Source organism: Choloepus didactylus, chromosome 2 (genome assembly GCF_015220235.1).
Source record: "Choloepus didactylus isolate mChoDid1 chromosome 2, mChoDid1.pri, whole genome shotgun sequence".
NCBI lineage: Eukaryota > Metazoa > Chordata > Mammalia > Pilosa > Megalonychidae > Choloepus > Choloepus didactylus.
In genome coordinates, this window is record NC_051308.1 from 106,141,227 (window position 1) to 106,159,383 (window position 18,157).

Below are 18,157 nucleotides of genomic sequence, written 5' to 3' on the forward strand. Positions count from 1 at the left end.
ATACCCTAATTTGGACACTTTTATGGCCTCAGGACTGTAACTTTGTAACTAAATAAACCCCCTTTATAAAAGCCAATCTAGTTCTGGTATTTTGCACTAAGGTAGCATTAGCAAACTGGAACACACTTTCTCCCTCTCATTTGATCATCCTCTCAATCTTCAGGGCTATCTGGGCAATAACCAGTCTAACTTCTTCATGCTGAAAAAGTTTGTTAACATTATGGGGTAGAAGAATGAAACTGGTTGATGTTCTTGGAGAGACTGGCTCCTCTGGGTTTTGGGGCTTATCTGGCATAGGAGCAATCTAGAAACTCTAAGTTTCTGGAAAAAAACTTAATAGGTAAAAATTTTCTATAGTCTTAGATAGAGCCCAGGGTATTCCTTAGGGTTTTCAGAAATACTGCTGATTGAGGCTTGGCATACTGTGGCAATTTGAGATATCTGGCTGAAATTTGCATTAGAGTAATCTCCAGAATGACTTCTCAACTCTATTTGAAATCTCTTAGCCACTGAAACTATTTTATTTCATTTCTTTTCTCCCTTTTGGTCAAGAAGGCATTCTCAATTACATGATGCCAGGGCCAGGATCATCCCTGAGAGTCATGTCCCATGTGGGGGTGGGGGGTGGGTAGTGAGTTTATTTTCAGAATTTGGCTTAGAGAGAGGCCACATCTGAGCAACAAAAGAGGTTCTCTGTGGGTGACTCAGGCATAATTATCAGTAGGCTTATCTTTGCCATTACAGAAATAAGTTCTATAAGGGCAAGCCTCAAGATCAAGGGCTTGGCTTATTAAATGGGGATTCCTTAATGATTGGGAGAATATCAGGAATTCCCCAGGTGGGGAAATGTAACAATTCCACCATTTTTCTCCAGTCCCTCAAGGGACTGTTTAAATAAACTGATGAGACAGGTTAAGTTAGTGTGCTACAGAAAACTTAAATTTTGGTCATAATAGACATCTCTTCCTTTGATCTCACACAGAAGTTGAAGTTTTAGAATACAGACATTATCATCCTTTACTCTATATTCTGATTTACCTTAGTCCTAACCAGATAAACTTCATTCATATCTCTAATTGAATTCTGGTCTCTTTTTTCAGCTTCTTTGACAGTTCCTATATGGAGTAATGCTGGCATTCAGAGCTGCAGAGCTCTAACTCTGAGTCTCAGATGTTACACAGATACCCAAAGTTCCAGGGAACTACCAGGTTATACACAAAGAGCACAACAACTCAGAATTTATAGAAAACCGTTAAAGCTCAGGAATAAATTTGACTGCTGTAAGAGCTTACAATCTAGGTCCTAATTTTCTTATAAGCATTTTCCAAATGAAGCTATTTTCAGAAATAAAAACATTTGACAATTGACTTATATTGGGGTCATCAGCCACCAACCATAGCAGAAGTTTAGTCATGTCACCTTTACACATTTACCAGGATTATGTTAATTACAAGATAGGACATAAGTTATATGCTTGCCCTGCTTCTCCCTCTCTCTTTTGTTTTTTTTTAAGTTTTGTTCACACACCATACAATCCGTCCTAAGTGTACAATCCATGGCCTTTGGTATAATCACATAGTTATGCATTAACCACTACAGTCAATAAGAGAACCTTCTCATTTCTTCCAAAGGAAAAAAAAAATCCCATACTCCTTATATTTCCCTATTTTTGACATTTAGCTTTGATATAGTGCCTTTGATACCATTAATAAAAGAATATTACAATGTTACTGTTAACTATAGACCTTAGTTTACATTTTAATTGGATTTTTTCCATATAACACCCTATTATTAACACCTTGTGATAGTGATGCACATTTGTTCTAGTTCATGTAAGAACTCTTATATTTATACAATTAACCACAATCATTGTCCGCTCTGGGTTTTGTTAAGTTATACAGTCCTGGTTTTTATCCTCCAGCTTTCTTTCTGGAGACATACATGACTCTAGCTTTCCTCTTTGAAACATACTCACACACCACTTTGCTAATTACACTTACAGTATTGTGCTATTCATCTCCAAACCTCACAATGAGCCTTATTGAGCACTGTGTTTTCCTTAAGCATCAAATGCCCAATCACTATCCTCTTTCTATCTCCTGATAATCTTTGTTCTCAAATTCAACTCTTGGAGTTTGCTCATTCTAGTTAGTTCATATTAGTGATATCATACAGTATTTGTCCTTTTGTTTCTGTATTATTTGCTCAGCATAATGTCCTCAAGGTTCATCCACATTGTTGCATGATTCATGACTTTATTCCATTGTACAGCTGCATAATATTCCATTGTATGTACATAGCACAGTTTGTTTATCCACTCATCAGTTGATGGACATGTGGGCTGTTTACAACTATTGGCAATCATGAATAATGCTGCTATAAAAATCAGTGTGCAAATGTCTGTTCATGTCCCTATTTTCAGTTTTTCTGAGTATATACCTAGTAATGGGATTGCTGGATTATATAGTAATTCTATACTTAGCTTCCTGAGGAACTACCACACTGCCCTCCAGAGTGGCTGCACCATTCTACATTTCCACCAACAGTGAATAAATGTACCTATTTTTCCACATCCTCTCCAAAACTTGGAGTTATCTGTTTGTTTAACAGTGGCTATTCTAATAGATGTGAGACGAAATCTCATTATGGTTTTGATTTGCATTTCCTTAATGGCTAGGAAAGTTGAACATCTTTTCACATGCTTTGAGCCATTTATATTTCCTCTTTGGAAAAGTGCCTATTCATGTCTTTTGCACATTTTTTTAAATTGGGTTTTTGTCTTTTTGTTGTTGAGTTGCAGGAACTTTTTGTATATTCTGGATATTAAACCCTTATCTGATATGTGGTTTCCAAATATTGTCTCCTATTGAGTGCCTTTGTACTTTCAAAGTCCTTAGACACACAAAAGTATTCAATTTTGAGGAAATCCCATTTATCTATGTCTTCTTTCATTATTTGTGCTTTGGGTATAAGGTCTAGGAAACCACTTCCTACCAGAAGATTGTTAAGATATTTCCCTACATTTTCTTCTAAAAGTTTTATGGTCTTAGCTCTAGTGTTTAGGTCTTTGATCTATTTTGAGTTAATTTTTGTATAAAGTGTGAGATAGGGGTCCTATTTCATTCTTTGGATATGGATATCCAGTTTTCCAAGCACCATTTTTTGAAGAGGCTGTTCTGTCCCAGTTAAGTACACTTGGCCACCTTGTGAAAAATCAGTTGTCTATAATGAGAGGGTCTATTTCTGAACTTGATTTGATTCCATTGATCAGTATATCTATCTTTATGCAAGTACCATGCTGTTTTGACCACTGTAGCTTTGTAATGTGCTTTAAAGTCAGGTAGTGTGGGACTTCTCACTTCATTTTTCTTTATCATGATACTTTTAGCTTTTCAGGGCACCCTGCCCTTCCAAATAAATTTGATTATTGTTTTTTCTATTTCTGCAAAGTAAATTGTTGGGATTTTAATTTGTATTTCATTGTACCTATAAATCAATTTGGGTAGAATTGACATCTTAACTATATTTAGTCTTCCAATCCATGAATACAGTATGTCCTTCTATTTATTTAGGTCTTCCTTGAATTCTTTTAACAATGTTTTGTAGTTTTCTGTGTATAGGTCTATTACGTCCTTGGTTAAGTTTATTCCTAAATATTTGATTCTTTTTGTTGTTATTGTAAATTCAATTATTTTCTTGATTTCCTTCTCAGATTTCTCCTTACTAGTGTATAGAAACACTACTGATTTTTGCATGTTGATCCTGTATCCTGCCACTTTGCTGTACTCAATTATGAGTTCTAGTAGTTTTGCTGTAGATTTTTCAGGATTTTTCTACATGTAGGATCACGTCATCTGCAAACAGTGAAAATTTTCCTTCTTCTTTTCCAAGTTGGATGCCTTTTATTTCTTATTCTTGTCTAATTGCCCTAGCTAGAACTTCCAGCACAATGTTGAACAACAATGGTGACTGTGGGCATCCTTGTCTTTTTCTTTGTTCCAGATCTTAGAGGGAAAGCTTTCAGTATTTCCCCATTAAGAGCAATGTTAGCTGTGAGCTTTTCATATATTCCCTTTGTCATGTTGAGGAAGTTTCCTTCTATTCTTATCCATTAAAGTGTTTTCATTAAGGAAAGGTGTCAAATTTTGTCAAGTGCTTTTACTGCATTAATCAATCATGTGGTTTTTCACCTTTAATTTATTGATGTGGTGTATTACATTAACTGAATTTCTTGTGCTGAACCACCCATGCATACCTTAAATAAAACTCACTTGATCATTGTGTATAAATCTTTTAATGTGCTGCTGGGCTCCATTCGCAAGTATTTTGTTGAGGATTTTTGCATCTATGTTCATTAAAGAGATTAGTCTGTAATTTTCTTTTCTTGTAGTGTCTTTGTCTGGCTTTGGTATTAGGGTTCCTGGACTTTTCTTTCTTGGGAGTTTTTTGACTGATTCAGTCTCTTTACTTATGGTTGGTTTATTGGGGTCTTCTATTTCTTCTCGAGTCAACATTGGTTGTTCATGCTTTTCTAGGAAGTTGTCCATTTTGTCTACATTGTCTAGTTTGTTAGCAAATAGTTGCTTGTAGTATCCTCTCATAATCTCCTTTATTTCTGTGGGGCCAGTAGTTATGCCCCCCTTCCCATTTCTGATTTTATTTATATGCATCTTCTCTCTCTCTCTCTCTCTCTCTCTCTCTCTCTCTCTCTCTCTCTTTTTTTTTTTTGGTAGCCTTGCTAAGGGTCCACTGATTTTATTGATTTTCTCAAAGAAGTAACTTCTGGTTTTATTGATTCTATTGTTTTTGTGTCCTCAATTTCATTTATTTCCATTCTAATCTTTGTTATTTCTTTCCTTCTGTTTGCTTTAGGGTTAGTTTGCTGTTCTTTATCTAGTTTCTCCAGGTGAGCAGTTAAGTCCTCTATTTTTCACTTTCTTCATTAGTACAGGCATTTAGGGCAATAAATTTCCCTCTCAGCACTGCTTTCCCTGCATCCCATAAGCTTTGATATGTTGTGTTCTCATTTTTGTTTGCTTTGAGATATTTACTGATTTCTCTTGAATTTCTTCCTTGACCTTGTTTAAGAATGTGTGTTTTAGCCACCATATATTAGTGAATTTTCTACCTGTTATTGTTTTCCAGCGTCATTCTATTATGATCCAAGGATGTGTTTTATATAATTTCAATTTTTAAATTTATCAAGACCTGTTTTCTGGCCTAAATGTGGTCTATCCTGGAGAATCATCCATGAGCACTTGCAAAAAATGTATATCCTACTGTTGTGGGATGCAATGTTCTGTAAATGCTAAGTCTGGTTCATTTATCTTTTTATTCAAGATCTCTGTTTCCTTATTGATCCTCTGTCTCTATGTTCTATCTATTGATGAGAATGGTGCATTGAAGTCTCCAGCTATTATTGTAGTAGTGTCCACTTCTCCCTTCAGTGTTGTTAATATTTGGCCATGTATTTTAGGACACTCTGTCTAGGTGTGTAAATATTTATGATTGTTATTTCTTCTTGATGTAATGCCCCTTTTATTAATATATACTATCCTTCTTTGTCTCTTTTAATTGTTGTACATTTGAAGTCTAATTTGTCTGATATTAGTATATCTACCCCCACACTTTTCTGATTGTTGTCTGAATGAAATATCTTTTTCCAACCTTTCACTTTCAACCTGTTTTTATCCTTGGGTCTAAAGTGAATCTCTTGTAGACAGCATATAGATGGGTCCTGTTTTTTAATCCATTCTGCCAATCTATGTCTTTTGATTGGGGAGTTTAATACATTAACATTATGTTATTACTACAAAGGCAGTACTTTGTCTATCATTTTGCCCTTTTGTTTTTATATGTCATATTGTTATTTTTTTCACCTTTAGTTGCCCTTACTTAACATCTTCATTTCTGCACTCTTCTTCAAAATTCTTCTCCTGTCTTTTCCTATAAGCCTGTATTTCTCCCTTTAGTATTCTTACATTTGTTCATGATCTCTTTTAGTGTTTGTTTATCTGTAAATATTTTAAACTCTCCCTCATTTTTGAAGGACAGTTTTGCTGGATATAGAATTCCTGGTTGGCAACTTTTCTCTTAAATATATCATACCACTGCCTCCTCACCTCCATGGTTTCTGCTGAGAGATCTGCACTTAGTCTTATCTAGCTTCCTTTTTATGTAATGGATGCTTTTAACTTGCTGCTTTCAGAATTCTCTCATTGTCTTTGGCATTTGACAATCTGATTAGTAAGTGTCTTGGAGTCGGTCTTTTGGATCTATTCTGTTTGGGTATGCTGTGATTCTTGGACCTGAATTTGATGTCTTTCTTATGAGCTGGGATATTTTCAGTGATTATTTCCTCAACTATTCTTTCTGCCTCTTTTCCCTTCTCTTCTCCTTCTAGTTCACCCATAATGTATATTTGTGTGCTTCATGTTCTCATTCAATTCCCTGGGACCCCATGCATATTTTTCAATTCTTTTCCCTATCTGTTCTTTTGTATGTAAGATTGCATATGCTCTGTCCTCTAGTTCACTAATCCTTTCTTCTGCCTCTACAAATATGCTGTTGTATGTCTACATTGCGTTTTTCAACTCTTCTATTGTGTCTTTCATTCCCATAAGTTCTGCCATTTTTTTTGCAAACTTTCAAGTTCTTTGTGTTTTCCCAGAGTCTTCTGTATATCCTTTATCCCTTTTGCCACATTTTCCTTCAACTTGAATTGATTTAGAAGATTTGTTCAAACATATTTAATTAGTTTTTCAACTCCTGTATCTCACGTGCAGTTTTAGTTTGTTCCTTTGACTATGCTGTATCTTTATGCTTGCCAGTATGACTTGTGTTTTCTATTTGCTGTTGTCTAAGCATCTGATTTTCTTGATTAGTTTATTCTGGAAGTCTTTTTTTCTCTCTGTTGTCTTTGTTCTCTAACTATTCTTTGACATTTGGTTCTATTTATTCTGGAACTCTAGCATAGCTTCTTTTTAACTGCTAGCAGCTGTACTGTGGTAACCCTCTAGCTGGTCTGTAGATAGCACGAGATAATAACTTGAAAAGGGTCCCAAAACAGGTAATGTTGGTTGATGATCTGAGGTCATGAAACACTGTTTGTCTTAATCCAAACTGGGGTCATGGGGGAGGGAGTTGAAGTCTGGTTTTGGAAACTGCCTGAATAACTCCATCAAAGCAAGAATGTCAGAGAAAAGCAAGGAGAATCTGGAGTGACTGTCACAAACATCTGTGCATATTCATGGTTCTCTTACAGGCTTTAGATTACTGCTGAAGTTGATATGTGCAACTGGTGTTAAGGTACTTGGTAGAGCAGGACATTAGGAAAGATGAGAGAGGGCCCCGATCCAGAGGTCAGTGGATACAGGACACATGGAAGGAAAACCATGATTCAGGTATTTTCCTGTCCCCTTTTGGTAACCAATTCATGTGGTGTCATATCTATTGGGACTCCAGCATAAGACATGCAAATTGCTGTCACAAACAAGGGAAACTCAGAACAATGCCCCATAATCAACTGTACAGCTGGAATTTTAATAGACCAAAGAAATGCTAAGATATGCACACTTTTCCTGCACAATACTTAGGAAATGGCCAAAAATTAGTGATCTGTGCCATTACACAGAAAATTCACAAGTAGAGCATGCAAGGAATTCTAATATGGGGAGAAGCTGTCTGGATAAAACTGCATAACTTTTTATCATCTGAAGTAATCCACAAGGCCATTTAAAATTCTCAGGGAAGAGGCCTCGTCAGATTGATATCCTAATCAAGGTGTCAGCAAAGTGTAGCCTTATGACCCAAACTAACACACCATCTGTTTTTATAAATAAAATGTTATTAGAACACAGTTATGCTTACTTATTTGTGTATTATCTGTGGTTCTTGTTGTGCTACACCTATGGAATTAGTGAGCTAGCTGCAGCAGAGTTCATCTCAGCTGAAAAGCCTAAAGATTTTACCATATGATTCTGAACCAAAAAGAAATTTTCCAACATGTGCCATAATCCATCAGTCTAGGAGAGACCAGAAAGCACACAAGGAGAAAAGCAAAAGCAAAGAGAAAAACAATCACAGCAAGAAATCTCAGTAAGCCCTTTTTAAGTCCATATTAGGCGCAGGGACAAAGGCTTAGAGATAAGTTTTATGGTCTCAGAGAAGAAAATGGAATGGAAGAGTATTAATACCCTTATCCACCTTCTTATCCCTAATGGCCAGAAAAAGCCTATTAGTGTCAGAGCCTCAGCTAATCAAATTGATTTATGCATTCATAGAGTCATCAGTCACCTGAGTAATGTCCCTCCTCATTTTGTCTTCACAAAGAAATTGATAGGGTGATTGAGATTTGAATATTGAGCCAATCATGTATTCCTGAGCAATGATGCATTATCCTTTATTGCATATTGATGGGTTTAATTTTAAAATATTTAAAAATATTTTGCATTTATTTTTATGAGGGGTGTTGGCCTTTATTTTTCTTTTTATGTAATACCTTTATCTGGATTTGGTATGAGAGTAATATTGGCATTTCTAAAAGAGAGTGTTTAAGATTGTTAATATTTTATCCTTAAATATTTGATAGTCCTCTCCAAATATCTATTCCTGTAATTGCTATTGTAGGGAGGTTTTTGGTTACGAATTCATTTTCATCAGCAGATATAAGAATATTCAGTTGTCTGTTTCTTTATAAGGTAGTTTGGCAAGTTGTATTTTATAAGATTTTTTTTCCATTGGATCTAAGTAACTAAATTTATTGACATAAAGCTGTTTGTAATGTTCTTTGATTATCCTTTTAGTTTCTATAGGATCTGCTTTGTCATTCCCTTTTAATTTCTGGTATTGGTCACTTGTATTATCTTTCTTTTTTATTAATCTTGCTAGTTAGTTATTACTTCTATTAATATTTTATAAGAACCACACTTGGGCTACCTTAATTTTCTTTTGTGTGTGTGTGTGTGGTCCAAATACATTGACTTCTATCTTATTTTTATTACTTCTATTCCTTTGCTTGAATAATGTTTCCTTTGCTCTTCTTTTTTCTAGTGTTTTAAAGTGGAGATTTATACCATTTATTTTTACTCCTTTTTACTTTTATAATATAATTATTCAAAGCACTATTTTTCCTCCTTTGCACTGTTTCTTGCTCTGTCCCTTAAAGTTTTATGTCATGAGTTTTTTTTTTTAATATGATAAGCTTTTATTGTCCTTCAGCTGATATATTTTAATATATTTTATATTCTAATTTCAGTTTTTATTCCTCCTTTGACCTATGGAATTTTCTAAAATCTGTTATGTAATTTCTAAATACTTTGGAATTTTCTAGATACCTTATTGTTATTGATTTCAGATTTCGTTCTGTGTGTTTATGTAATATACTTAAGATTTTGGATTTGTTAATTTTCCTGAAACTTCTTGTAAGTCCCAGCATATGTTCTATCATGGTGAATATTCCATGTATAGTTGAAAAGAGTGTTTAGTATCCAGTTGTTCTTATGGTCGGTAAGTGATAATTGAATCATGATGACAGCATGTGTTGTTAATCATTTTCTAAATTCTTTCTTATTTTCTCTTCTCATTTTATTAGTTACTTATAGAGTAGCTTTAAAATATCCAACTAGACTTTCAGTTTCATCCCTGACATCTAAGAAGTCTTCTTGTCCGAAACAGTGCAAACAGGAAGAGAGTGAAGTATTTAGAGTTGTTTTCAATATTCTAGTTGAAAGAAAAGTAAAACAACCACCTAGAATTCTATATTGAATGAAACCATTGAAATTATCCTTTGTTATTCACAACAGCCAAAAGGTGGAAACAACCCAAGTATCCATCAACAGATGAATGGGTAAACAAAAGGTTGTATACATACACAATGGAATATTATTCAGCTGTAGAAAGGAATGAAGTTCTCATACATACTACATTGATGAACCTTGGAAACATCAACTTGAGTGAAAAAGCTTGGTACAAAATGACAAATATTATATGATTTCACTTATATGAAATACCTAGAATAAGCAAATTCACAGAGGCAAAAAGTAGATTACAGGTTTACAGGACTTGGGGAGCAGGGAGATAGGGAGTTATTGCTTAATGGGTGTAGTATTTCTGCTTGAAGTGTTGAAAAAGTTTTGGTAATTGATGGTAGCATAAGATTATGAATGTAATTCATGCCACTGAATTTTACACTGAAAGTGGTAAAAATGTAAAAGTTGGAGTTGTACGTATGTTACCATAACAAAAAGTTTTAAAAAAAGTGAAAGAGAAATTAAAGACTGTCTCAGAAAAATAAGAACTGAAGAAATTCATTGCCAGTGGACTTGCCCTACAAGAAATGTTAAAAGAAATTCTTCAGAGAGAAGGAAATGATACAGATCAGAAACTCAGATCTACATGAAAAAAGGAAAGAGCATCTGAGAAGGAATAAATGAAGGTAAAATAAAATCTTTTACTTCTCTAATTCTTAATTGCTCTAAAAGATAATGGTTTAAACTATTAGTAACAAAATTTGGGGTGATTTTAGCAATAATTAGCATATAATTAGGAGAAATGAGTAACACAAATGTCACAGGGATGAGAGAAAGGAATTGGGAATACCTGTGTCTTACAAAGTACCTGAGCTATATATGAAACCACATGTAATTTGAAGGTGGTTTCAGATTAGTTAAAAATGTATTTTGGAAACTCTAGGGAAACTACAAAAATTGAAAACTAGTATAATTGATGAACTAAGAGAGGGCAGAAAATTGAATCATATAAAGCATCCAATTAAAACAGGAGACAGTATAAAAAAGAGGAACAAAGAAATAAAGAGCAAATGCAACAAATAGAAAATAGTTACAAACATGGTATATCAATAGCCACTTTAAATGTGAATGGTCCAAATACATCAATCAGAAGACAGAGATGGTCGGAGTGGATTAAAAAATAAACAATACCAAACTATATGCTTTCTTTTTTTTTTTATCTTCATCTTATTGAGATATAGTCACATACCACGCAGTCATACAAAACAAATCGTACATTTGATTATTCACAGTACCATTACATAGTTGTACATTCATCACCTAAATCAATCCCTGACACCTGCATTAGCACACACACAAAAATAACAAGAATAATAATTTAAGTGAAAAAGAGCAATTGAAGTAAAAAAGAACACTGGGTACCTTTGTCTGTTTGTTTGTTTCCTTCCCCTATTTTTCTACTCATCCATCCATAAACTAGACAAAGTGGAGTGTGGTCCTTATGGCTTTCCCAATCCCATTGTCACCCCTCATAAGCTACATTTTTATACAATTGTCTTTGAGATTCATGGGTTCTCGGTTGTAGTTTGATAGTATCAGGTATCCACCACTAGCTACCCCAATTCTTTAGAACCTAAAAAGGGTTGTCTAAATTGTGCATAAGAGTGCCCACCAGAGTGACCTCTCGGCTCCTTTTGGAATCTCTCTGCCACTGAAGCTTATTTCATTTCCTTTCACATCCTCCTTTTGGTCAAGAAGATGTTCTCCATCCCATGATGCCAGGTCTACATTCCTCCCCAGGAGTCATATTCCACATTGCCAGGGAGATTCACTCCCCTGGGTGTCTGATCCCATGTAGGGGGGAGGGCAGTGATTTTGCCTGTCAAGTTGGCTTAGCTAGAGAGAGAGGGCCACCTCTGAGCAACAAAGAGGCATTCGGGAGGGGGCTCTTAGGCACAATTATAGAGAGGCCTATCCTCTCCTTTGCAGCAACCGTCTTCCCAAGTGTAAAACCTATGGTAGAGGGCTCAACCCATCAAACCACCAGTCCCCTATGTCTGGGGTCATGTTAGCAACCATCGAGGTGGGGTAAGCCAATACTCCTGCATTCTCCACAGGCTCCTCAAGAGATGGTCAGAGTGGATTAAAAAATAAACAATACCAAACTATATGCTTTCTAAAAGGAACTTGCTTTAAGTATAAATTCTCAGGTTAAAAGTAATTGGATAGAGAAAGATATATTATGCTAAAACTAATAAGAATTGCCATAGCTATTTTAATTTCATATAAAACAAACTTCAAAACAAGGAAAATTATGAAGGTTAAAAGGGGTCATTACATACTGATAAAAGGGCAACTCTCCAAGAAGACATAGAAATCCTGAACATGTAGGTACCTAATAACAGAATGTCAAAATACATGAACCAAAAACTTAGAGAACTGAAAGGACAAAATAGACAAATTCACAATTACTGTTGAAAATTTCAACACCCCATTTCAGTAAATGATGGCTCAAGCAGGCAGACTATCAGTAAGAATATTTCAGTTGACCCCCCTGTTCTAGTTTGCTAATGCTGCCAGAATGCAAAACACCAGAGATGGATTGGCTTTTATAAAAGGGGGTTTATTTGGTTACACAGTCACAGTCTTAAGGCCATAAAGTATCCAAGGTAAGTCATCAACAATTGGATACCTTCACTGGAGGATGGCCAATGGCGTCTGGGAAACCTGTTAGCTGGGAAGGCACCATGGCCAGTGTCTGCTCCAGAGTTCCGCTTTCAAAATGGCTTTCTCCCAGGATGTTCCTCTCTAGGCTTCAGCTCCTCAAAAATGTCACTCTTAGTTGCTTTTGGGGCATTTGTCCTCTCTTAGCTTCTCCGAAGCAAAAGTCTGCTTTCAAAGGCCATCTTCAAAATGTCTCTAAGCTGAAGTTCTTCTCTCAGTTCCAGTGTGTTCTTCAAAATGTCCCTCTCAGCTGTAGCAAGCTTGCTCCTTCTGTCTGAGCTTATATGGTGCTCCAGTAATTTAATTCAGACCCACCCTGAATGGGCGGGGCAACACCTCCATGGAAATTATCCGACCAAAGGTCTTGTCCATAATTGATTGAATCACATCTCCATGAAAATGCCCAAAGGATTCCAAAATCCAGTCAACACTAATATGTCTGCCCACACAAGATTGCATCAAAGATAATGGCATTTTGGGGGATGTAATACATCAAACTGGCACCCCCCCACCAAAGATATCTACGCGTTAACTCCCAGAGCCTGTGAATATGTTACCTCACATGGTAAAAAGGACTTTGCATATGTGATTAAGAACATCATGATGAGAAGATTATCCTGAATTATCCAGGTGAGAGCCCAACATAATCACAAGGGGCCTTATAAGGGAAAGAAGGTGACAGGAGGGTCAGAATCAGAAACAGATGTAAAGATTGAAGTAGAATTTGGTGTGATGCCTTTGCTGGAAGAGGGCCATGAGCCAAGGACCGAAGACATCTTCTAGAGACTGGAAAAGGTAAGGAATGCATTCTCCTCTAGAGCTTCCAGAAGGAACGCAGCTCTGCTGAGACCTTGATATTAACCCTGTAAGACCTGTTTTGGACATCTGACGTCCAGAACTGTGAGATAGTAAATTTGTGTTGTTTTAAGCAACTGAGTTTGTGATAATTTATTATGGCAGCAATAGGCAACTTAGGTCACAGGATATAAGGTTAATATATAAAAGTTGGTTGCTTTTCTAAGTATCAGCAATGAACAATTTGAATTTGAAATTAAAATATTCAACCATGATTACTGATTTGTTTTTACTCCATTTAATGATGTCAGTTTTATTCATAATTTTGAAACTTATAAATTATGAATATATATATACACACACACACATATAGACAGAGAGAGAGAGAGGGAGACAGAGAGAGAAAGAGAGAGAGGACAGAGTTGTATATTTATGACTTTAGGATTCTGATGAATTGCTTATATCACTGTGAAATATTCTTTGTCATCTCTTATAATAACCTGTCTTAAAATCTAGTGTGTCTATTAGTTATATAGCAATGCCAGCTTTGCTATGCTTAAAGTTTGCATGTTACATTTTTTCTATATTTTTACTTCCAATATAGTTGTGCATCTTTTGTAGACATTATGTAGCTTCTATAGACATTATGTGGCTTGGTCTTCCTTATTTGTCCAGTTGATACTCTTTCCCTTTAAATTAGGGTGTGTGATGGTTAGTGTTATTTGCCAACTTGGCTACACTGTAGTACCCATGAACTCAGTCAAACACTAATTTAGGTATGGCTGTAAAGTTTTTTTTGTAGATGTGATTAACATCTACCAGTAGTTGACTTTAAGTAAATGAAACTATTTTCAATAATATGTGTCAGTCTCAGCCAATCAGTTCAAAGGTCTTAAAAGCAAAACTGAGATTTCCCTGAGGAAAAAGAATTTCTGCCTCAAGTCTGCTCCTTCCAGCCTAACACTTTGCTGCGCTACAGATTTCAGACTTGCCAGACCTCACAGTTGTGTGAGAGTCAATTCCTCCAAATAAACTTCTTAATATACCTAAATATCCTACTGGTCCTGTTTCTCTGGTGAATCCTGACTCATACAGTGTTTAATTTATTTCTGTTTCATGTACTTACTGAATTAGTGTGGTTAAGTTCACAATATTCTTTCTTTCTTTCTTTCTTTCTTTTTTCCTTCTGTTTTTTGTTTTCTCTCTTGTGCCTTTCCTGCCTTTTTTTGCTGGGAGTGCAGGATGCATTGAATGATTTTTATCATTCAATTTTACTTCTTTTATTGGCTTTTTATCTATACCTCACTTTGATTAAGATTTTTGCATGTGCCTTTGAGTTAACACTACACATCCTTATCCCAATAGTTGTATTTATCATCAATACTGTAACACTTCATTCTCCACATTTCACTTTTGAACCCTCACACTTCTACTTCATATGTCCCTCTTCTTACTTCTGATTCACATTTCTTGCTGCATACTTCACACAACTCTTCACACTTTATGCTTCCCACTTCAAAAATACCATAATTTTATAGGAGCAGAGTGCTATTTATATATCCCCTGCTTTTGTGTTATTGTCATCAAATTTTTATTTCCAAATTTGTCATAAATCTCTTTATTTATGACAAATAAAAAAAAAACTGCTTATTTGCTCTAAACAGTTAGTTGTCTTTAAGGAAATTATGAGAAAAAATATTTTGTTTTTATTTACCATTTTATAAGCTTCTTTTATTTCTGTAGATCCAACTCTCTTCTTATATTATTTCCCTCATCCTAAAAAAGCATCCTATATATTTGCTTTCACTGCATATCATGGTTAGGAATTCTCTAAATTTTATTTTATCTGAAAATTTTCTGGTCTTCAGTCCTTTTTGTTTGTTTGTTTTGTTTTGTTTTGTTTTGTTTTGTTTTTGTAACTGGGTCCTCTATCACAACCAGAAGCAGAATTCAGTATTTATATTTTAAATGCAAATTTTAGACATTTTATTTTCTTAGATGATTTTTCCTGTTCCTTAGTGTGCTTCAATTCATTATTCTTTTCTTTTTTTTTTTTGTCATATTCATGTCTCTACCCGAGGCAATTTTGTTCTGGAGGCCACATATTTAGAGTGAGGTAATGAGAGAATATAGTTGGAGATCTAGTAAGGAAATTTATCTACTAGAGCAAATGAATGGGGCCAGATATTCCATGTCATCCAGGGCTAGGCAGCTTCTTGCATATATTAGTACCTTAGTACAAATCGTCCTTGGTGCCTCCAGGAGGACCCTTTGAGGGATAAAATTACAGGGACCACAGCCCTTCTCCAGGGTAATAAGATTTGAGGATTCACGTATAGGTTGGATTTCATTTCTTACATCAGCTGCAAGGACCAACCTGCCTATTATTAGGCAGAGCCCTGTTTAGGACTTTATTCTGGAAATCACATTCCAAATCCAGACCTCAATGCAGAAGACAAAGTGTGTGTCCCACCCTCAGTGCCTCACATGAACAACCACCACAGGCAGCTCACTGGATTAAAGAAAAAACATATCTGTTACTCTTGGAGAACCAGATCCCTAAAAAAAAAGGAAATTTTATTTTTTTTTTACACTATCAATGTTACAGATGCCAATATAGTATTCTTAGAAAATACAGGAGCATATAAGGAGAAAATCTTATAAATGCCATCAATCTAATCCACAACTAGGGTATAACAACTCTTAATATGTCTACTAAATCTATTGTTTAAATGGAAGGCTCATTAACAAAATCATTATTAATGCAACCTAATTGATATAGAAGGGGGTACATTACTTCAACTTTCAGATTTCTATTTAAATTGATTGGTTCTTGCTTTTCTTGGCCTTGATGACCTTGAAGGAGAGATAAAGAAAGACAAAATGAGAGTCCAGCAACTGAGCAAAATGCATCTCAGTCGCACTTCTCCCTTCACCCACACTGTCTCTCCTTCCCATGAGCTACATCATCCTCCCTCTCTCTTAAAGACGTTCTTTCTCTCTCACCCATTTGCTTGAATATATTATTCACTTTTGAATCATACAGCTCTTTCTAGTTGGGGTATGAGAAGGCTCCAGTGCACATTCCTTCCAATTAATCTCCCTGCCTCAAAACATGGCCTCTCTCTGATGCATTCCTCCCAATAACTGCAAAAATAATTTTTGCTAAAATGCATTAGCTACTGTAGCATGAAACGTGTTTTTTTTTTTTTTTTTCCTCTTTTCTAAGGATTCATATTTAAATAGCTCTGTTGCTTTCAGTACCATCACTGTCACTGGGCCTTTATTGGCAGCTACCTGGCATTGGGCCTGTGGTTTCTGGTTCTGTGAAGGATGGACAAAGGAGAATAAAGGAAAAATTTTGAGTAGGGAATATAGAGTCACTGTCCAGTGAGATAACTTAGTCACAGCACTGTGTCTCAATAACATTCACAGATGTTTAGAGCTGGGGCCAGTCTAGAGGGAAATTGCTAGACGGGGACGGAGAGAACATTATGCATTGGTACAACACCTAGAGGAAGTATTATAGGAGACAATAAATATGAAAAGCAGGGCACCTTTTTCTCATCAGAATAACCCTTCTGAAGTAAAGCATGATATTTAACAAGAGCAACAGAGAATGAGTGCTTGCTGAGAGCATTGTCATAAGTGATTTTAAGAAAGTTTTAGAATAAAATAATAAGTTTCTAATCTTCCCCTTGCCGACTTAATGAATCAAAGAATATAAAAATAAAGAAAATAAAATTTAATAGCATTGAAAAATGGAACATGGTGCCTACCACAAACAACACACATCAAGAGTTTTCAGAGATCACTTGAGTAGAAGGGACCGTTTTGAGAGTACAACTCACAGTGCCTCTGATTAAGAAATAGTGCTCAGGTAGGAACACATACAAGCAGAAACCCTCAGAGTCCCTTAATCTAAGTAGGCTCAGGCTAGAGTGTCTCAATGCAAGTGCTGAGGAGCCAGCATGTTAATGGAAAACCTGGGATTAAGGTGGTTTATATTTATTCTCCTTTGCCTACAGTATCCTGATCTTGAATTGCAGCAGCGCTCTTGAAATGGAAGAGAGTTTGTCTAATCCATAAGAGGAAGTGCTAGAGGCAAAGATGGGCCATGCAGTTCATAGAAATGAGGACATGGAGCCATGCTAGTCTCTTCTAGATACCAGTAGCCCATAGAGATCTTTGACCTGGGATATTACTCACCACAATCACCTGTGGGTGATTAGGCTTTACTGGGCTCTGACTTCCCGTTAACGTGACCAGTTAACCCCAGCACAGGGAAACACTTTGCCTAAAGCAAATTAGTCAATAACAGACCCATAATAAGAGTAATAGAAGTAATGATGATATGCAACTTGACAAGAAAGGTACTGGACCCACATGAAAATTTTACAACTACTTGGGGAGCCATAATAGAAAAATGGGGATTCAAGACAAGGATGTTCATTGCAGAGAAAATTGTAATAGGGGATATTTGAAAGTCAATCTATGGGAAATTAATTTTTAAATAAACTTTAGTACCTTCATGCAATTGAACACTTATATCCATTAAATAATGATTGCTAGTTCTATTTATGAACTTGGAAAGATGGTCATGTTAAAATAGGTAACAGAATATTAATTACTGTATGACACCATTTTCAGAAAAATTATGTTACATAGGAGAACATCTGAAAGTTTATACAGAAAAATGTGGTATAATCTAGATGTTGGGTCATTTAAATTTATTTATTGTTAGTTTGGTTGGTTGTCTGAATTTCCTGATTTTTCTAAAATAGTCATGTATTACTTGCATAGAAAGAAAAAAAAAACCCAGAGTGCTATAGATTTTGGAGGTGGTGTGGTTTTGTCAGTAATCTATGACTGCCATTGTGTGTCAAGAC